At 36.4% G+C, this 23,068-nt stretch overlaps 2 long non-coding RNA genes across 3 annotated transcripts; both read right to left on the reverse strand.

Moving 5' to 3' along the window:
- Positions 1-596: 596 nt before the first annotated feature.
- Positions 597-16,041, reverse strand: LOC118165727. Of its 2 annotated transcripts, none has more exons than XR_004750193.1 (3): positions 15,931-16,041; positions 6,451-6,542; positions 597-2,382 (listed from the first exon to the last, which is right to left on the reverse strand). It is a non-coding gene; the product is annotated as an uncharacterized LOC118165727 (long non-coding RNA). The 2 variants fall into 2 exon arrangements; XR_004750192.1 differs by having other exon boundaries at positions 6,451-6,611.
- An 873-nt stretch (positions 16,042-16,914) lies between these two features.
- Positions 16,915-22,518, reverse strand: LOC118165731. The gene is made up of 5 exons (XR_004750197.1): positions 22,435-22,518; positions 20,727-20,777; positions 20,139-20,176; positions 18,828-18,996; positions 16,915-17,094 (listed from the first exon to the last, which is right to left on the reverse strand). It is a non-coding gene; the product is annotated as an uncharacterized LOC118165731 (long non-coding RNA).
- Positions 22,519-23,068: the final 550 nt, after the last annotated feature.

The raw sequence follows: 23,068 nt of genomic DNA on the forward strand, positions 1-23,068 counted from the left end.
TTTTTTTCACTCCATTTAAAGATGCCTTTGAAATGTTCCACTCTACCAGCAAGGCTTCACCAGTCTGAATGTGTTTTTATCTGTAAATCTGTATAGTTACAGTTGCAGTGCATCTGCTAATTCTAGCAGATAGATGGATCTACCCAGATTGCATCTTCTCATCATAAAATTAAGCACCTTTTTTTTTTTTTAAAAAAAAAAAAAAAAAAAAAAAGCTGCATGTTCATCATGCAAACTCATAAAGGACAGTGAATGTGCTTCCTTACCAGACCTTGAGATAGAGTAGACATGATGTTATAGAAAAAAAAAAAAAAAAAGGGGGTTGTCTTCCTGACCCTCAGAGATGGCCTGCTGAGATCTGGAAAAATATTGGCAATTCTCTGAGGTAGTTTTGCAATGTAAAGAGGTTTTGCTGCTGGAATCCATCTCCACATTCATTGGGCTGTACATCACTGCATCCTTGCTGACTTTAGGGCTGTGTTTCAGGCACCAGTGATGTGCAGTGGAAATCAGGCACGCCGATGAAACCCAGTTACTCACCTGTTTTAATTCTTCATAGCATTGGAAAAAAAAATGGAGTTTAAATTTTAGAACACTGTGTTTTCTTTTAAAAATCATGTGACTGTGTCATGGTCAAACAATACTTTTTTTTTTTTTTTTTTTTTTTAATTAGAACAGATTATGCAAAGTCATGCATTGCAAAGTCATGGAGAAAGATGTCCCAGAGTGAATAAAGCAGTATATACTAGAAAGAGGATTTTCCTAGTTTATTCTGTAACTGTGGAGGACCCCTGCTGCTTTCTTTGAAACCCTTTACTCTGAGTACTGGAGTCATTGTGGGTTACTAAATATGATCCCCTGTTTTAATATTTTGGCTGTTCCAGAATGGGTGAGCATGATGCAATATTCCCCCAGTAGCCTGCAGCTCAGAGATAGAAGAAGATTGGGAGAATAAGTGTTTCTGTATTACTTCTGCCCAGACATTTCATTCCTATTTTGTTGACACTGTCAGCATGACAGTACATTTCTGTGACTATTTCTGTGTTTGCAATGTATATCCCTGTCTAATCACTACTGAAGTGAAAACATCACTCCTTATCATGAAGAATGCTGCACCGTCTTCAGGGAGATCCTATGAGGGTCAGGGATTAACTTTTGAATCTTTTGCCTCTGGTCTAACATTACTTATTATTATTATAGTAATCATTCAATTGCCTTGACAGAAGAGGAAGGTACATTCCACACAAATCTTATAGCCCTTTTCTGTGGAGAGAAGTGTTCTCTTTTTCTGCTAATATCAGAAAATGCGATCCATCCATCAAATTGTCAGACATTACCTACAAAGCAGATTGACAGATTTTGTTCAAATGAATTTTAGGAAAGCTGAATCAATCCTTTTAAAAAAAAGATAGTGACAACTGCCCACAGTACCACTTGGACCAATTCCTAATCCGATGTAGCTATTTGAAGCTTTTTCTGAATTGTCTGGGGCAATATGGAAAGAGTTGAATTTGGCCATATCTATAGAAAATTGCTTGCTACTCTACTAACTTTGTCAATCTGGAGACAGAACATAGCTTTTCTCCTGCAGTGGTATATGCAAACTCCATTTGAACTAGATAACTGGTGGCAGGACACTTGATATTGCAGGTTTTATTATAAAGTCATGCTTAAATAATTAATAATTACATTATTGCCTTAATAAACATTGAAGGTACAATAAAACTTCGATTAAATGTGTTTTATGAGAAGAAAATTATAGTGTCTTTTAAGCTCTGTTGTTTACAGTTAGGCAATAATATTAGTCTTCTGTGACACCTTTACAGCACTTTCAACCTTCAACATTAAGCTCCAGTACAGCTACTTCCAGTTTGTTTGAGGTAGTTCTCCATTGTTAAGCAGAAAGTAGGATCAATATGTACAATTTAGTGCACTGTAGGTAGGAAAGTTCTGCCTCTGAGCTTCTTGAATATCATGAGAAACATGAATTTGAACTGATGTTGTAGACAAAATAACATAGAAGGAAGAGGAGTGACTTCTCCATAGGTAAAGACAAAGTTCTGCCAACCAGAGGATTCAGCCTCCTGATAAAGAGTCTTGAGGTGGTGGACAGCAATCAGGTAGACAGCACTGGCTGAAGTAGAAATATCAGCACTATGAAAAGAAGGACACAAGCATTTATCATGCTACTTATCTAGAGCTTCCCATCATGCCTACAAGACCTTATTCTTTCTGGTACTGCTGCCAAAGTTGTTTTCATCACAGGATATTTTTGATCAAATTAAAGTGGAGAGATGAAGTCTGCTGGAACATGATGATGACCACCATTGATGAAAACTGGTGTAACACTGCTAGTAGGTTTTCCAGCTTCTTCAAAATTGTCTGGTATGCTCTGTTTTGAAAAAAAAAAAAAAAAAAAAAAAAAAAAAAAAGCTATGCCCACATTAAAAAAATATATATATATTAATTACTTTTCATGTTTTTGGATAGTCTTGTATTTAAGATATCATCGGCACTGACCCTTATTTGATTCCTGACAGTTCTGCTAAGGATTGTTGACAAAGATTTAAAAGTCAAGTTTCCCATTTGTTGAGAGTTTAGAATTTTGATGACAAAAGAATTATTAGAGTTGTACTAGCCATTTTTATATACAAGGTATTCACACTTGACCTGATGTTGCAGACTGCATGGTACAATATAAATAGTTTTGCTAGCCCTCAGCAAGCTAAAACAAGCCTTGAGAAGTGAACTGTCCACTCGTGTTACCTTAGAACTCTAAACACCAATTAACCCTGCTTTTTAGCTCATATTTCTCTTCCCTACATTGTAGTTTATACTGCAGTTATTAACTTAATTAGATAATCTATCTGAATATGTCATGTTTCTATTTAAAATGACAACTTCTGTTAGGTAAGGTTATAAAAAAGTCATATATGTGGGAAATGTAATGAAAAAATGTGGAATTTATTTTAGTTCTGAGTGATGGTGAGAATTTATCATTTAAGAGGCAGGTATAATTTTCTAGCAGCAGTTTGCTTTCCGTGTTGCACAACATTTGCTGCTGAGTCCTGTATTTCTCTTCTCCATATGCCAAGAATAAAGTCCTTTTGCATGAACATGTCACACTTGTTCAGTATATTTATGATTCATTCAGAATTGATGAACGGGTGTATGTTGTCACACTTTGTCATTTCTGTTTCTAGTATTTCTCAAGTGCATAAACTAGACAGGTTTGATGGGAGTTGGGAAGTTTCTTAAGGTTAGAGTGGAAGCAATGCCTCCCAACCAAGATAAGAAAAAGAGAAATCTTAAGAGAATTGCACTCGCATCTTATATGCACAGAAAGTGCAAGAGAAGTTAGGTAGTAAGTCTACATAGCTGGAGTTCACCTACAGAACTTTTCACAACTTGCCCCAAATCTGTTCTTTGCACCAAGGAAGAACCTACCACTGGCTTCTGGTCCAGAGAATGCTCTGTTCTCCTGGCGTTCGCATTTTCACTGAACTCGCTTGAGATCTTTGATCTACAATTCCACTGTATTCAATTGTTTTATGAAAAGGGACATATGGCCTATTACACAGATGTGGAAAGATAATGCCATGAGGAAAATAAATCATACAGATTGACTAGCATAACTTCAACCTAGACTCGGTGCTCTTTTCCAATAAAACTTAGAAATGAACTAGCACTTTAATCCATGCATTCTGAATTATTTGATAAAAGTTAAACACATCTCAGTTAAATGCTATTCACAAGAAGAAAGGTATTGGAACACAGAAACATTTTCAATGTCATTTCCTGACACCTAACATACAAACTATGCAATTAATGAGATTCCTGTTCCATAGAGTAGTCCTTGTGCAGAAGGATTTAGGTAGTGACAAAATATTAATGATGATAATCTCAAATTCATGAATTCTCTGAATTGATAATACTCTGAATGATACCATACTAATGAAACAGTACTGAATGACTTGGTTGAACTAGGTGATCTTAGAGGTCTTTTCCAACCTAACTGATTTTATGATTCTATGACTTTCCTCTTCCCTTCCCTTCCCTTCCCTTCCCTTCCCTTCCCTTCCCTTCCCTTCCCTTCCCTTCCCTTCCCATCCTTTTTCAGTCCCACTCTAAATTGTCCTAAACTATGTTTCCTGTCACAGCTGAGACACCCTGTTCTGAACATGCACTACAGATGATCATAAAAGGTCAGCTGCTGCATGGAGTGCAAAATTTTTTGCTTGTTGCACATAACTTGCAGGTGTACAGACATATATAGTAAGAGAAATCAGTCAGGTGTGGTTTTTTGTGTGTGTGCTGAATATAGCCTAGTGTTTCTAAGTGGGAGTCAGTTTCTGCACTGCTGAGCACCTTCCAGTTTCAGAAGTGCTAAAATCATCAGTATTTCTCTGGTTTCTCATGTGTCTCCATTTTTCAGCCTTAGTTGAACTGATCAGAACCGTTCTAGCAAAATGAAAGGACACCAACATTGAAGCTGAAATGTTGCTATATCTCACACTTAGGACACTAGTCTAACATGTAGTGACAAAAGTAAGGTTTTTTTCTGCTTTCTTTAGAGAAATGCTGGAAAAAAGATTTAGGAATTAAGCAGAGCAGATGGCTTCCATAACTAAGACCAGCTCTCTAAGCATCATGGGTTATAAATAAACATATTAAAAAAAAAAAACTAGTTTGGTTTTCGAGCCAAAGACAGATACTTTCATGTATTTCCTTTCCTATGTAAATGTTTTAAAGATTTTATTTTTGTTCCAGAACTGAAAAAAAGAAATATTTCAGAAGTTCTTGTGATACAAAATTTTAATCCTCCACAGTCTAGTACATAATGCCAGATACTTCCTGAGAATGTGTGCTTTAAGGTTTCTATATCAGTTGAATTAACTTTGACACATAACAATCTGCAACATTCAGAAATAACACCTAAAGAATAAATCTTTAACATTGGTCCAAATGTTTAAGAATTTGGAAGGGAGTAATTGCCAAGGTAATTTCACTCAGCAAGAGAACAGACTGAACTGCAGAAATTTCCTCTGCAACTCACAAAGCAGTCAAGGTATGCAGAACGTGAAGAAACACCTCACCTGTTTTCACTGCTGCATAAAATGAAGAGGCAAATGAAAAGGGTAATTTTAGTAAATCTCAGAAGATTAAATGGAGGCAATCATAGAATAAGTAGTTCTCCTTTGTATATAAAACACTAACAATAATCTGCTGTCAAAGATGTAATGTTTTCTTATGAACATACTTTGGTTTTAAGAGCTGACTAGTTTACTAAGAAGTCTGCAGATCAGCATCTCTGTGGCCCTCTGACAGCTGTAGCATTGAAAAAAAGTCTATAAAAGGGATGGATCAGATGTAAATAAAGAAATGGGACTTACCCATGACCTTCCAGAGATATTGAAAACTGTAAGGAAATATTACTTTAAGCCATAAATGTACAGTAGAGATAATGCCAAGAGAATTAAACAACCATCTGGTGTAATTATTCATATTCTCTAAAAATAGTTTGCATGTGAATGTGGCACCATATTTCCCTATATAATTTAGAGGTTTGAATCTAAAAGAAAATTGCAGAAAATGACAGGAAATAAAGGCAACTCTTTTTTTTTTTTTTTTTTTTTTTTTTTTAATGTAGATAGATGCATTCTCTTCTAGTTAAGAAAGCATGGGAGAAAGTGCATTGAGTGGATGGGAACTGTGAGTGGGAAGAGTACTAGTGCTTTTAAGGCAAACATGCATGTGACAACCAAAATTCATTTGAAATCCTGCCTTAGTGTGCTGGGGTTTTCTTGATATTTTGTAAAATGGTTTCAGACTATACAGATGTCAGGTGAGGAATTGTGTGAATAGTACACATTTTAGATAGTTATATTTTTAAGTGATGTAAAGAAAAATATTGCTGATTGAAGTAGTACAAATTTTGTTAAAAGAGATTTTTATCATAAAAATAAATCATGGATCTTTGAGGAGGGGTAATTTGTTCATACAAAACCTCTTGCTGTCCATACTGCATGAACCTACCCATGCTTCTAGGAGAGTCAGGCAGTTAGAGAGCAGAACAGACCAAGATATGTTTAAATACTGTATTCCATCTGCAATAAAATTAAATGTGTAGAAACCTGTCCAAGGATAAGCTGCAGATATTTTTCCCCACTCTTAATTACACATTTGTGTTCTGTCATACTGGAAAACAAAATACCCCTTTAGAACATGGGCAGTACTCTGCAATAGAAAATAATGCTGGGTAGCTTGAGAAAAATACAGCAGAGGTATTTTTAATGATAATATGTGACTAATGCACATAAGTGATGAATTCAGAGAGAAAGAATGTGGAATTATTCGTCTTTACTCATGTACTATGACCAGTATTACAGCAAATAAAGGACATCAAAATGTCTGATGAAAACTAATGGGAATTCATTGCAAAATAAATACCTGCAGAAGGTGTTGTTTGATGCATCATTTCCCAGGACTGCGTACATGGAGGAGTCTATACATACCACTGTGTACTCTGAAAGCCAAGTTTCCTATACAAATATGAATAACACTGATGTGAGTTAGCTATAACTCCCCCATATCAGAAGAACGTACCACCTCTGTACGTGGGGGTGGGGGGGAAGTGAAATGCTATCTCTTTAAAAAATGTTTGGAATGAAAGCTACCACAGTTGCCAAGAATGGGAAGGAAAGGCCAAGACTGTATCACAGTATTTTGGTGTAAAAAAGCATCATTTGCTCCAGGAGATGTATGCTTGATGTCAGTTCTCACTTTCCTCTTCTACTTTTCAGTCGCAATCTAAAGTTTTAGCAGTCTGGTTTTGATAATTCAAGAATCTTAGTCAATAGAGAACCATCATATTCCTTCTAAATCAATTAAATAGCAATTATAGCAGATTGGTAGCCTGATACTAGAGTCAGGAGAAGGAAGACCTGAGCATGTAAAAGTCATGCCTGTCTGCAAAACTCTCCAAATTTGTCTGACTGTCAGTACAGTCTTTACTGGAAATGAAAGACTCAAAACTGATGCAAAAAATTGATAATAATAGTGTTTTTATGATTTATTTTCAGGAATTCAGGTTGCTGTAACTGTATCTCTACTCCCACTTATTTCAAGGCGATATTGTTGTACCTAGATGCTCTTATTCTTGTCTCTTTGTTTTATTAAGGCGAGAATTCAAACTAATTAAAGAACTTACATCTTTTTTTTTTTTTTTTTTTCTTCTGTCAATGGCTTGGCTAAGACCAGTGTTCAGAAGATATCATTTCTGTATGATAATGCAACGTCTATTACACTCACATATAAAAATACTAGAATGAAGTTATTTCTTTTTCTTCACTTTTTTCAATGTTTTGTATGATCTAATAAATATATTCATTACCTGCTGACAGTTTTATTTTAACATATAATGTATAAATTATAAATATTTAGATAGAAAGTATAAAATAGTTGCAGATGGCTCACAACTATTTCAGTAAAATTTGAAACAGTTTCTTCAGCCAACAGCATTCCTTCTTCTAGTACCAAACATTTGTTTTTAAGACATTATTATTATCTCTGAAAAAATAAAAATAAAAAAATGAAAGCAATGTATGCTTTAGAAAAGATATGGTGCTGTGTCAAAAGTAATGTCAGGGCATTATGTTGGAAGAATAAAGAGCAATGCAGAGGTGTGTGTTATCTGAGCAATAAAACAAAGCAATAAACAGCATTCTTGCCATATCTCTCTTTTTTTTTTTTTTTTTTTTTTTTTAAGGAAATAAAGCCTACTTAGTTGTTTAAAGCTATGAAAACTTATATATATATATTAAATATCTTCTTTAGAGACTTAAAGGAAGCCAATAATGGTGCAAAATAAAGGTGGGAAAATGTTTTAAATAAACTCATGTTTGTTTTCTGCTAAATCCTGTTCCAACTCTTTTTACTAATCATGCCTTTCTCTTGAAATGCTTAAGGTTACAACCCCCTTTTTAGAGATGTAATCTTATATACTATTTACTTTAATAAGTCTGTAAATAACATCTTCCAGATACCTGCACAGGATGACTAGTAAGATATTCCATGTACCCAAAAAAATAAAATGACCTTGGTGGGTTCCTTACTAGGAACAATAGTCATTTGAGCATATGCTATTTATGTTAATTGGGGAAGCTGTTATCTGACAATGCTTACACCATTTCTGTGCCAAATTAAAAAACACAAGAGCTTTTTCTCCAAGAGCTATTAATAATGCTTGTTGAAATGGCTGCCTAAATTTAAGGACACTTTTCAAAAATAACTTATGTTTAGAAAGTCTATTTTAAGAATGGAGAAGCTTCATAAGCGATATTTGAATCAGAATTGAAACACTCTTATTGCTTGCTGAAACCAAAGAACATAACAGAAAGTGGGTCAAACAGAAGTCAATCTAAAACTCAAAAGATGTTGAGAACTTTTTCCCACAAAGGCAGTTAATCACCAAACTGGCAAAATTACAGCCCTGCATGTGTAATATCGGACCCCCTTCATGATGTGAAGCTGCTAACAAGAGAGATCTGAGCTAATAAAAGAACAACAGCAGCTAATTTTGAATCCAGCCAAGCCTGAAGGAGGCATGTTTTCCTTCTTCCATGAAACTATTGAAACGGTGGGGTGCTATAAAAGCTAGCTGCAGCAAACAAGCAGTAACAGATGCCACTCCCTTTCTTGGCTTTACAAAACTCCTCTGAGCTTCCCACTATAAAAGAAGAAAAAGAAAAAAAAAAAAAAAGGAGAAGAAAAATAAATAAATAAATAAAAAATCTAGCTATGAACACAGCATGCAGGCTAAAATTCAGCTCACAAGCAACTGTCTGTGTCACATGCTATCTGCAGTACAGTGACCTCACAGAGATTATATCAATATGGATGAGATGAGATAAAGTTACTAATTATTACAACAAGCTGCAATTTTATTTTCATTTGAAGTGATCACAATTGAAACTAAAATAACACCAACATTTTAAATAATAATAGGTTTTCCAGTAAAAACAAGCAAACAAACAAAAAGTCCTATATCTCTAGAATAAATATATGAAATAAAAGCATTAAATAGGAGAAGAGTAGCTCAACTTGAATGAAGAATTCTCCATATACATTGTTTTGCCTACATAAAGTATTGTTCTAAAATTATTTTCCTGAATAAGGGACAGATCATATAAAGAATTTAGGAAACCATTCTCAATCTCTGTCTAATACACTGGAAAGCACCTTCTCATAAGTATCTAGGCTCTCTATAATGTCCTCCTAATAGGAGTGCAACACCCTCAAAATGTTATCTAAATGAGACAGCATGTTAATAATTGCTTGATACTGCCCAACAGAAAAATGATAGGGACATTGAGGTCTTCATTCTCTATCTTTATTGTACCAGTGCACCTGCAAGTGTTTCTGCACATAATCATTTTTCCAAAGAACTAATTTTGGTGGTCATGCCACTACTCCCCTTTGATACAATTGTAGGGGGAGCAAGAGACCTGAATTTTTTGAAGAGTAAAAACTGGGACCTGTCCTTGCCACAGACAGAGATTAAGGTCTCAGAGTTTAATTCCATCCTTTCAGCAGTTTCATGATTTGGATGGATTTTTAATGCACTTCACCGTCATTATTTGGAAATCATTAAAATTGCAACCTGTTTCAATGCTCCATGGTGCTTAGCTGTAGCTCACCAGGGTAACTCCACTTGCAAAGTGACATGTTCTCATCTTGCTCTAACAGTTGCCTCATTCATTGGTTGCATAAACCATTTTGCAGGCTGGTCTCTTCCTGAAAAAGGAAGGTACCGTAGCAGGAGAACCTCGAGCTACCTGCCTTGTGGATAATGTAGAGCCTGCCCAAAGGGTGCACTCATAGCTTTTCACCAAGTCCAGCTTCTGAGACCATGGTGAGCTGCACTCTCACTGACAACAGTTCAGTAGCATGTTTTATCATACATTGGCTGCTGAACTAAATGACAGTCACTCAAGAGTAGTAAAACTCAGACATGTTTTAATTACAATTTTCTAGAGAAAGATCATGTTGTTCTCCAGTTTGCCATGGGCATATATCCTCCAGTACACACAATATAAGAGACAAGTAGTACTATTATGTATTCTATGAGATCAGAGTAAATCAGAATTTTGCAGTACTCAAAGCATATTATGCATTAAATTATATCTCCTCCCTTAATTTCAAAAGCTCATTAAGTGTTTACTTACATAATGCTGTCTGTGCTAGATTACAAATGCAGTCTTTTGAACCAACAATACTGTCAAATATGTTACCTAAACAGCTGAAAATATGTTATGGAGAAAATCCACAGATGTCCATAAAAGCCTGAAGGAGAAATAACATTATGTTTTAAATACCATAATCTTTGTGTACAGATAGAATGAGATGACTCAGCTACATGTCACCAGCCTAGTAACTAAAACATCAGTTAGTAGTGACTGAGGCACTAACCAAAAATACGGATGGGCCTGGATTCATCCTGCCTAACTCTAGTGACTTAAGTGAGACATTTAAGTTAGGAAATTAGATGTAATAAGTTATCTCTACAATTAATGGAAAGAAGTCAGCAATTCAAAGTTGTGGCTGGCTGCTTCACCATTGAGAGGTGCCAACCTTCTTCCATCAGCTCCTGAGGAGAAGAAACCCAAGTGACTAAGCTATAAAAGTGGCTGCTTTGTGGAATGCAAACACCTCTGCCAAACTGAGTGATGAAAAAAAAACACTACATAAATCAAAAAGGCCCCGAACTAAACAAAGTTCAGATGTTGATCACATAGAGACACATCCAGCTAAAATGAATTCATCATATGCTTAAACCACTTGGGTTTAAAAATCTGAGAGATCAAGTGTTTAGGAGCTTTGAAGAGCTTATACAGCAACTGTGGTCAGGCCACATAAAACATTTGCTACGATCACACAAAGCTCTGAAGAGATAGCTGAGGAGGATGCATTAGGATGGTTTGTACCTTTTGTATAGAGGCCTTGTGATTGACTGCAATGATTATTTCAGGTATCACTTTGCATAGCTAGCAATGATTTGGTAAACTACATCACAATCTGTAGAAAGGTTGTAGGGCTAGTTTGCAGGAGAAGACTGCTGTTACTGGCCTGTCCACTATTTTATGACTGTGAGATTTGGCAGCTTATTCCTGTTTTATCAGGTACCTCTGTCACTGCCTCAGTGGTCTCAGGGGTGAATACCTGACACTGGAAAGCAAGACATATTGTCATCTGGTGCTGCAAACTGCTGCTCTTGAAATCATAGTGCTCAATGTTCAGCTGAGAGTGATGGTCACATAGTTTGTATACAAAGTGAGAAAATTTGCATGGATTTTGCAACTCTCTGAATAGAAATTCACTTAAGTGGTGTATTGACACATCATTAAAATAACTTTATGCTAGTTTTAACTTTTAGCAGCTTTGACTTAACACTCCCATTGCCCAGCGTGGACTTTGATGAGATAGACAGTTTGTTGGTTCTGAAAAACTTTGGGGATACATGTAATGCTAAAATAATGCAGAAGGCAGAGTTCAGCTTAGTACATAGAGAGATAAAGTAGGCATACTCGTGGGCACACTGTCTTGAACTCATAGCTTTTGTCTGGCTCAGTGCGTAGGCAGGCCTTATTGATTTCAGTATGTAATATACCATGTGGACTTAACTGTTGTAGAAAGAACACACAGTTCAGAGGCTATGGAAACAGTAAACAAAGGGAACACAAAGGGGTTTATCAGTGATCTGATAGTGTCCCTCCGTGGAACTCTACTCCCTGCCCCAAAGATTGTTTATGCATTTTTGCCCTGAAGTATCCACAAATAAAATATATACACAGTATGAGAACTGGCCCCTTCATGGGCAACAGTGATTGTTACAGGGCTCTGAGTTGTATTCCCAGTTGTTGACTCTCTTTTCCCTCTCTGACCCCCTTTGTTTTGCTTCTCTGTTTGCACAGTGGCACACCTTCAACTGAAAGGTGAAGAATAAATTCCTGTCAGACTTGCCTTAAACCAGGAAGTGAAGGCACAACTTCTGGAATATGCAAGATGTAGGTTTGACCCTTCTCAAGATGAAAAGAGAAGGTGCCAGTGTTGTACTTCCTCTGAAATTTATCTTTTTATTATTATTATTATTGTTGTTGTTATTTATTTTATATTTTTTTTTTTAAAAAAAAGGTGGATAGCAACACTGATACCTTCTCTTTCAGTTGAATTTTTAAAGAGAACTAGAAGACCAAACCCAGAGAGGCAACAGGAGCACTGAAGTCTTTCAGGTTGTGACAGCTAATCTTTCATGAGCACCAGCCTCAGAGATTTTCTTAGCTGCTGAATGCTGGAAGAAGAGTACAAATTTCTCTCTGCCTTCAGCCTTTCCTCATAGCTGGCTGAGGCATCCTCAGTTACACACGTTGGATGAAATTTCACAAAACCAGCTCATGGCTGTAGATCCCAGCCAGCATTCTAACTTTTTCCATCCACAATGCCCAGAACAACAGAGTTTCTGGAATATGTCAAATCTAGCTGTCACTGCCTAAGAACTTGCTGCCCTGAGATGTCTGTTCTCCCTTTTCTTGGTAATTCAGTTATCCCTGTAGCAGTGTGGCAGAATCACAATTACAGACCACTGCTTTTGTGTGATGTTAGTGGTTTTTTACAGCTCTTCTTCATGGTTTAAACTGATATGGTGAAATTGGGAATGAAGCAATGAGGTTCAAATTTAAGCTCTATACTACTGCCTCTACCCTTGGGACAGTAATCACAGCTGAGGGGGAAGAGGGAAGTATCTTAACTCACAACACTCATATGCACTTTCAGTGCATGGACTCTGCTGCTGTGGCACCTTAATATCCAGATTCCTACAGTAAATCTACAGCTTACTAAATTTTCCTTTATCTGATTTCAAATTAAAGAAAATAAAAGATTCCACCATCAGGAAGTCCTAGTTGACCTGCATGTCCAGGAGGTTGTCAAGTGCTAGGTGTTCACAGGTTAATAATCATAGAGTAGTATTATCTTTCTTGGACTGTACAGTCAGCACATTTAGAGAACACTGTTAGAAGATGATGTGCTGTACTCCTCATCAGTTGTGCTTTCATTGCCACAGCTTTTGGCCTGAGCTGCTGCTGCCAGTTAGAGTAGGAAAATTCCACAATGGAGATAAAGCAGAGCTCTTTTAGAGAGTAAGAAAAATAACAGCTTTGATTGTTGTTATTGGAGATAAATTGTCAAGCTGGAATACCCTGCTGCTTTCCACAGAATCAGATTAAAAGAAAGATCATCTGGCTAAACAGTACTAGACTGGCAACTCTTGAGTAGATGGATGGTGTTGATTTGATTTGTTAAAAGACACTCAAGAGAATAGAAACTTCAGAAAAGAAAGGCGACAAATGCTTGTAATGACTTGCTTCTTCATTTCTGAGTGGTTTGAGCTTAAAAGTCACAAACTGTTAAACTTCCAGGTGCCTTTTCAAGACAACTTATTTTCCCTGAATTTAACATAAATTGTAGAAGAAAGGGAGTTCTCAGTATGCAAAGTCAGTGAAAGAAGTGTGCTATGGTTGTAAACATGGGGTTTATTAAAAAAAGTAATGGACTACAGTTAAAATAAAAAGCATATCCTTCTTGCATACAATATATAACCTCTCTGCTAGCCCGGTATCTCGCCCCTCCCAATGCAATTCTACTTCAGCAAGACTATTCAGGAAATAACAGCACAGAAAAAATGAAAGTGATGTATGTATCCGTGAGTCATATAAAATGTAATTTTGGCTTCAACATCTAAAGCTCTTAGATGCTTAAAAACCCTCTGCAGCATTATGGTGGCATCAGGAACCTGGCACAGAAACATGAGCAGAGATTTTCTGAGACTGTTTCTCTAAACAGGCTAAAGATTGAGGGCTTGGTGAGCAATTAGGGGATTATTGATCATGGCTCAAATCAGCAGCAGCCTGTAAGTGCCAAACCCCCAGAAAGATTCAAGAGTCCAAATACCTTTACAGATCTGAGATCATAATTTTATATAGTGAAACCCACCTTATGTTACTTGCTTCCACACGATTTTTTAAACAGAGATTAATGCTTGTCTCAGACAGAATTTCACAAACACAGTGTTCTTAGAATGACATCAACTTTGTCATTTTAGTTATTTATGTGTGCTTGCAGTTCTTTTTAAAGTCATGCAGAGCACCCGGGTGGTCACAGAAAAAAAAATAAAATAAAAGTAAAAAATGCTAAGCCTGGCTGTACATTTCCCTATTAGCTGAGCTCTGCATATCCCAGAGCCAGGGAGGGATTTCCTTTGCATCTCCTTGCTGCTGGGTTGGACTGGCCCCTGCAGCACCAATTCTGCTGCATGGCTGGAGGAGCAAACACAGTGCTGGCAGTAAGTGTTTGCTCAGCTCTGCTACCTTCTCCCTGGGAAAGGCTGCAGAGGGTAATCCTGGGAGTACACTGAGTTTGAGAGCATATTGCACCACTGACCTGGGGATCAAACCTCTATTTTACATTGAATAATGTACTACTTAATGTCTGTGCTAATAGTGATCACTTAACTAATTGTAATATTTTAATCCTTTGATATTAGCACAGATTTAAGAACGCATGTGGGAACAATGCAGCTAGGAAAACAGCGTTGCATAAAACTTAGAGGAGTAGCAGAATAATCCCCTGAAGCTGATTCAGCAGGCATTTTGATTTCAGAACAAGCTTTGGCTCATGCACCTAATAATCCCAAAACAGTATGTCCTGTTCCATTAAAGGGTGCCTCCTGCCATCAGAGGAACTTGCAATACTAAGCACTAGAGGAACTGAACTTTCATGGGGGAAACTGAACCTTGTCTGAAAAGTAAAAATTTCACTGCTCGGCTATATCAAGACATGGGAGTAGTGGTGGAGAAAGCAAAGAGAAATCTAGGAGAGACTGGGAAGCACAGAAGTCTGGCATTTAATCATACAATTTTTTTTTACTTTGGTGGTAGGTTAACACCACTGGGTTACTCATAGCCCACATTGCCTCTACAATGAACTGCCTGAGTACCATGATACTCTTTGGATGTACACTGTAGTCATTGGCCTTCTCTATTCTCTGGATGAGTGGTTTGGTTTATTTTTCTTTTTTCCTCTCTTGGCTCCATGCTTGAAAAAGATTCTGTTTCTTTTCACCAACTTCTCTAATTATTTATGGAAATTCTAAGATCTTCAGTTCATAATATTTGTGTAATCAAAAGCAGCTCCATAGGAAATAATGTCAAATCACAAAGTAGTTTTATAATGAAAAGGTAGCTAAACACATTTAACTGTGAGAAAACTCACGTCTAGATCTAGAATAAGCCTAAATACTCTAAAACACATTAAATGGCCTTACTGAGCCCCAGCATAGTTCCTTGGAAGCCAAAATCAGACCCACTGGTCTAATTAAAAACCTGTATTCTGCTCTCATATCGGTCTTTGACTACAGTTCTCAGAGGAAGGAGATAATATCAACAGACCTTGTAGACCTTTTGTATTTCTTTCCTCTCTAACTCTTATGAAAGATGCTTGGTGACTACAGATGATAAGTTCATATTTAGTTATACTGTAATAAAGACACCTTTCCTGTAGTTTCTGTGTTTCACCTACATGTTACATTTTAGGTTGTCTAACAATTTTGCAGCATCTATATGCTTGTTTGAAAAATGTCTTAGCTATTAAAAACAAACAAACAAACAAAGGGAACACAACAGGGTTTTTAGAAATGTCAGATGTCAGTGTGCATAAAAATATAAGAGCTTGTTCCAATTTTGGCTTCATGATGATATTAACAAAAGTAATTTCTATGAAGACATTCAAACATGCTTTAGTCAAATGTGAAGTTAATAAATTATACTAATTTTTAAAAGCAACGACCCCAATTAAGGTAAATTTACTGCAGGTTACCTTTTAATGTCACTAAGGACTTGTACTAATAGAGGAGTCCTGCCTCTCTCCCCCACTGCCTTGGGCACTGCATTGGTCTTAAAAAGGTAGAGCAGGGTCCTCCTACAGGGAAACACAGGGCAAAGCAGGGCAGAGCAGGGCAGAGAAGGTAGAAGAAGGATATGCAAAAGTTCCAAATTGTCTTTGCCCAGTCCTTTCCTTAGATTTCACATAGAGCCCGGTGGTAGGGGACAAAATTAGGTTTCAGATAAACATCAGGTCATTATAACCATTTACCTTTATTTTCATAATAATAATAATTTATTTATTTATTTATTTATTTATTTTTTTGGCCAGTGTCATCTGCTCCCCTGTGTTTTTTTGGTCTTGTGATGTCTCATGGTGTCCAGAGCACGGACTATCTTTCCAATTTCTGTCTGTGCAAGAGTGGTCTTCTGCCAGTCCCTAGCATAAATGTTGCTACTCTAAATAATTGAAATTTACGTAATATTACAACGAGTTATGAGAACCTCAGTACATTTCCTGTCTGATGTCACATGGAGAATGAATAACAGGAAAAGACCACCCTAAACTCTCTATTCTTAGAAGGATACAAAAAGCAACTAGGACAATAACAGAATCAAACTGTAATTTGGAGAGCAGTATTAAATATATTCATGAAATCTCCCCACTAAATCACTGAAGAAGTAGCTCAATCTTCCAACAACAGAATTATAAACACAAAAGTGTTGTAGTAAATTCCATCCTTGTAACATTTCAAAGGTGTAGAACAGAGCAGCTGAGGGAACTGGGGTTGTTTAGTCTGGAGAAGAGAAGGCTCAGGGGAGACCTCATTACTCTCTCCAACTACCTGAAAGGAAGGTGCGGGGAGCTGGGGGTTGAAGTGGGGAGACGTTACCTCTTCTCACAGGTAACTAGCGATAGGACTAGAGGGAAAGGCCTCAAGTTGAGACAAAGGGTTGGAAATTAGGAGACATTTCCTCTCAGAAAGAGTAGTCAGGCATTGAAATGGGTTGCCCTGGGAGATGATGGAGTCACCGTTCCTAGGGGTGTTTAAGGAAAGGTTGGACATGGTGCTTAGGGACATGGTTTAGTGGGTGACATTGGTAGTAGGGAGATGGTTGGACCAGATGATCTTGAAGGTCTTTTCCAACCTTCATGATTCTATGAACGAGAACAAACAGGTGTATGTTCATTGTTAGATGTTGAGTAATTTGAGGATGCTGTTCAGAGAAACTTGTTTAAAGAAGTAGAGCAATCTGAGTAAGGAAAAGCATGTGATAACAACAAAAACATTAGAACTCAAATTCAGTTACAGCAAATAGTACAACCAAGCCGGCTGGTCAAGAAGTGAAGTGTGAACTGACTCAGCTAATGTTAGAAGAGCATCATTTCTTTGAAGTTCACTCCTGGGAGTCAAGAAACTAGTCATGATTTTTTCAGGCTAAAGAGAATATTTACACACATAGTACTGTTTTCTCCTAAACAGACAGAAGTGTTTTAATCTGTCTGTGTTTTTTAGTTGTGTTCATGATACACAAATAAACAAAAATGTCAAGTTCTTGAAGTACTTGACATGTAAAGGCCAGATCTTATGAGCTACCTTTATCATTTGAGATGTCTGCTGCATTCAGGTGATCTTATCATGGTTCAAAAGACAATTCTCAAACAATAGTAGCATTTGATTACAGATGCTTCATATCCTGGCTAATTGGAACTGGACTGCATCATCAGAGCTAATGATGTATTAAAGCATATTACTGAATAATGGACAAAGTAAAAAAATAAACATATTTTAATCATTTTATAATTATTAATGCAATAATTGTAGCTATTGCTGCTGGGTAGACAATTTATTTTATTTTTTTTTTTATTTTATTTTTTTTCCTGGCAATTTTACTTAGAGAATGTAGTCAGTTATCCAGATAAGCCAGCATCACTTTTCACAGCCCTATCTTCTCCCTCCCCTCAGTTACTGCTTTATTTTTTTTTTATTTTCTCTGTGGTATTTTTGCCTGTAATTACAACAACAGAAATTGGAACTTATTCTTCAAATGTTCAAATAAATGCAAAACTGCTCACTAGGCAAGCAAATAAAACAGTATTTTCATTCTGTAGAAACTCCCTCTATGATCACAAATGAAGATATGATATGGGTGTGATAAACAAGAACTGGTAAAAGGTATTATCTTTTTCCTTGCGTCAATTCTGTTACAGACGTCATTGGTACAAAAGGTTGTCATTCTGTCTTTTAACACTGTCCAGTACTTATTCACTTATCAAATAGATACTGTTACATTCTGCTTTCTTTAAAGGCAGGTTAAATAACATTTCCAGTTATGGGAACAACTTATTCACTGAACAAATTCTCCATCATTTGTCTCTGTCAAGCCTTTTTAACATGCCTGAAGAGGCATTTTTAATTTTCTACACTGTTAGTTTTTTAATACCATTTAAAAAAAAAAAAAATTATCTTAAATTTTTTGAAAGTCATTTATTGATGTTCAGAGAGGTTTAGTTTAGATAAGGGCTTGGTGATTTACAAGGGAAAAAGAGTTTAAAGAAAATGTACTAAAACCAAATACCCAAAATAAAACTGAGTAAAGATGAGGAGAACTGGACATCCTCATTGATTAGGTATCAGGAAAAAAAGCCTCTATTCTTTATCACTTGGGATTGGCTCCTCCTTTTCATAGACTTTGTGAGGCAGGAAAGCCTTGATTTAAGACAAACCAGATTTGTCTCCTCACCTAAAATCAAAGCTCAAGCTAATACAATTAATAACAGAAAAGTAAAAAATGAGCAAACAAAAAATAAAACAATAGAAATAGCACTGCAGCATGACTTTTGTCTCCAGGTGAGGTATGAAACTGTTCATGTAAAATTCTTTTTCTCACCTTTATCCTTGCACTTTGAGAGCCTCTAGAGAGAGTGGGCACAGAGAGCCAGGAAAAGCAGCTACAGGAGTCTGCTTAAGTCAGCACAGATCACTACATTACTAATTCAGCCTCCTCATCCTGAGGCAATAGATTTGAGAAGAGGTGCTGCACTTGACTTCTGGCATTTCTGGTGAAAGAATGAAATCAGAAATGGATACAGATATATCTTATGCAGGAAAATAAACCTACTTTTTTCCTTATTTTTTCCTTATTCCTTTTTTCCTTTCCATGAGGCCTTTATCCAACACAGAAGAGCTAAAAACAAACTAAATAGTTATAGCTGTTAACACAAAAAGTCAACTTTATATATGAGATAATACCATTAGCACAGCCATGTATACAGGCAAAAACCTAAAACCAGTAGTAGCAACCTGCTGAATGTGGTTTTCCTCTGTTAGTCAAATTCTTACAGATTCATTTTTCTAATTTGCCTTATAATTTCAGTATAGAACAGTGGACAAAACTGCGAGGGAAGAGCTCCAATGCTAAGATGAAAAATAGCATGGAAAACAAAAGATAAAACAGAATTGCAGGTTGTGGACATGTACAGATATAAAAGTCCACTGTATCTTTTGGCATTTCTCACATTGGAGCCGCTTTCTATTGTTCTTAGTGAGTTACTCTGCATAATTGCTTGTAGCCAAGGGTATTTATTTCCATAATATGACATCATGTAGCAAACTGAGCCCTTCCCATTTAACAAACTGCAAAAGATGAAATCTAAGTCACAACCCTTTTCCCCAGTGGGCAAGACTTGCATTACAAATGTGTGGAGATCAGTTTTTCACAACTGCTGACCTATCAGCAAATTAAATTTTAAAAGCCTCTACACTCAGATTTTATCTGATCACTAGGTTTGAGACAGATTCTTATTTCAGAATAAATGTTCTTCCTAAACTTGGTTTCTACTTCACATGCCCCTCAATTGCATCCTCATTTTATCCTTTGGAAAAAATATTTCTAATCCTGTGGAACTGAGAAAAATTAACATGTAAGTGCTTAAGCAGTCATGAAAACCAAAGGCAAATGAAAGATTGCTTTCTTAAATAAAAGGCACTTAAATATGACTTGCACATCACTTAAAGACATTGTTCACTGTCAAGAGAAAGAATCAGATTCTTTAACTTCTAAGGCTAAAATATATACCCTCTTTTGATTTAGGGCTAGAGTCAAATAAGGACATGGGAATATAAAACCGAATTTAGAAGGATGCTAGGAGCACTAAATCAAAAACTACAGTCTAAAAAGCTTTGCTCACTTTCTCCTCACCCGGCTGGGTGATATGTCTTTGACAGGGTGGTACATACCTGAAAAGAGAGAAAACAATACTCCTGGTGCCCAAAGTCTTACAGAAAATACTAAAAGGAAATGTGATCTCAGAATCTGGAGGACTCTTAGCCTAAGCTCCCTCTTGTTCCATTCTGGACTGAAAATTCACACAGAGCAATGCTTTGCAGCCAAGAAAATGCCTTGCCTGAACAATTGCATGGGCTGATCCTGCCCTCCTTCATGGAGCATCAGGGAAGCCTGGAGAGGGGTCAGTGCTGTGGACCTGTTCTGGTTACCCCTAGGAATTACCTCCAGGCCCAGGGCCTTCAGAAACAAAGTATTTCTTGAAACAAAGCTCATAAAATGGAAGGTACTGCTGAATGAATGATGTCCCTGGCTTAATGTCAAGTTAGAGGAAAGTAAACAAGAAATCAGGCTTTCTTGCCTTCAAGGGAGTCTGGAGGGGCACTTAAGCCTACTCTCATTTCTAAGGAGCAGCAAACCACTTCACCTCAAAAACTTTTCTTCTTCTCTGAAGGACATAAAACAAGATACAGGAGGTGAAGAAGTGCAATGGTCAAAGCATACTTGTACAAAGGAGCACTCCAAATTCCTGTCTCCAGTACTGAAGCAGTTCTCCTGTCAATATGAACAGAATGGAATAGTTCAGTTGGAAGAGAAAGGTCCTTTGAAGACCATGCTGAAGACCACTGATCAATACCTTTTTCATTTTCACTTTTTCCTTTTTTGAAACTGCGTAATCACATGGAAAGAACTTGCAAATGAAAAAGTGTCAAGATCTTAGTTAAAATACCTACAGGTAAGACTGAAACTAGGGAAATCCATAACTCTAATTAAATCAGGGTCACACTGTTGTTAATTTTTCCACTAAGAGACTTAATTTCAGGTACATTTATCAGATACAGTCAGAACACCTAAAAGCATGTATTGAATATAATGCCATAGTGCTTTCTAGGACCATCTACAGTCATTTTTCTTTTGTTTAACTAGTTTTTCATCAAATGCCAGTGTTATTCACAGCATTGGCTGCCATTTCCTGACACTTTTCCTGTGTTGTACCCTGACAAAACTCAGCAGACTTTCTTGTAATCCATATCAAACATCAGCACAAGCCTGAGGTCTGCAGTGCTCTCTAAACCCAACAATTTGCAGAGCTGGAGGGCTTCAGAAACTACACAGAGCAAAGCTCAATTTCAACAAGCAACCATATTTGTGTATTTTCACTTATTTGCTCCTTTGAAATACAGAAGTTGGTGCTCCAGTGCAGCAGATGATGACAAAGGTAGCTAATCACACAAATGGCAAAAATGTCATGACTCAGAGATGAAATGAGATCAAGTACACCAGTTCCAAGTTGCAACAGTGAAAGTTAGCTGCCAAAACACTATACCAAGAGACAGCATAGTAATAAGAAATGAAGCAATATCTTGGGATCTTCAAAGTTGGCTAGGTTAAAAATACTACTACTAATAATATTAAAATATTATAAAACATAAATAATATATAAATATAAACAATTTTATATATATATATGGCTGGTTCTCCCTGTCATTGGATTAATTTATAACTTGTCTTTCTGGACATCAGTTTGAAGTTTGCTTTTCTATGAATCTACAACTATTCTAATACAAAGAAATGATATTTTTTTTTTCTCACTTTTTCCCCTACTTTTTGTTATCTCTTGACAATAAAAAGCTACATTTCTTTATTGAAATCCTGTTTCTCTGAGCTATTCTGGTGAAACCAATCATGAAAGACCATGTCTGCTCTAGCAGAACTGCTGGTCCAGGATTGGATCCTGGCCCTTGAATATCCCTCTTTTAATTTCCTTGGAGAATAAGTTGGAAATGAATAAGGGCAAGATATATAAAGGGCATCACTCTAAGAGAAAATTTAGGGTGACTGAAGCGAAGAGGATGCCTCCCCTCTTCTCACTGAGGATCAGGGCTAGGATGTGATGTGATTGGTACCCAGAGTCTACATGGATGCATAGCCAATAATAAACTTAGTGACACTGTGTGCTCCCAGTAGCAGACAAGCTTGCTAAGAAAACCATAACAGGGTATAGGTTTGTGGAGTGTTTTTTTTTTAATATATTTTCAACTCAATCACTCAAATTTCTGAAGTACTTCCCACTTAGGAGTACAGTAAAAGTTTCATATACTGGGTTTTTACTCTCATAAATGCCAGTCTCAGCTGGACTGTAAGCTATGGGATGTCAACTTTTTTCTGTATCTAGGGTGAATGGGTGACTGTTCTTGACACATCAGAATACCTCATTGTCCAGTGCTTGTTATATGAATGCCTGAGTTTTCATGCAGTTGGAAGAAACACAGCTAAAGATCCATTATTTGTCTGAAATAAAATAAAATAAGAACAATAAAATATAAAAATAAAAATTTCACTTTAAGTGTAACATTTCAGTTTCAATAACTTCTAAAAATATCATTTATAAACATTTAGTAAATATACATTTATGTTTAGAGTGTTCATTCAAAACAAAAAGTCAAAACACCTAGTCTATAAAGTGTCAAAATGAACTATTTCCTTTTAGAAAAGAATATTTATTGTGAGGTGGAGCTATTTAGCAAACTTGGCATAAAATCACAAACAGCTGCAGTCAATCTAAAAAAATGCAATTTTTGATAAATAACATATTTGTCCTAAGAAAAAAATGCATATATTGCTTATGCCTGAGGGTTAGAGGTTTGTGTTGTTGTTTTTGTATTTATTTATTTTTGCTTTTAGTGATACTGTTACTTGTGATATCTTTTGCAATTTCTTTGGAGTCTAATGATTGTATGGTTGGTGAATTTTGCTTGAGTCTTATTTGTGTTTCAGAAAGTGACAATGCAAGCATATCCGAATGAGATATTTTCTTCAAAATAAATTTCCTTTTAAAAAGTTTA

The sequence above is a fragment of the Oxyura jamaicensis genome, chromosome 4 (assembly GCF_011077185.1).
Source record: "Oxyura jamaicensis isolate SHBP4307 breed ruddy duck chromosome 4, BPBGC_Ojam_1.0, whole genome shotgun sequence".
Classification (NCBI taxonomy): Eukaryota; Metazoa; Chordata; class Aves; order Anseriformes; family Anatidae; genus Oxyura; species Oxyura jamaicensis.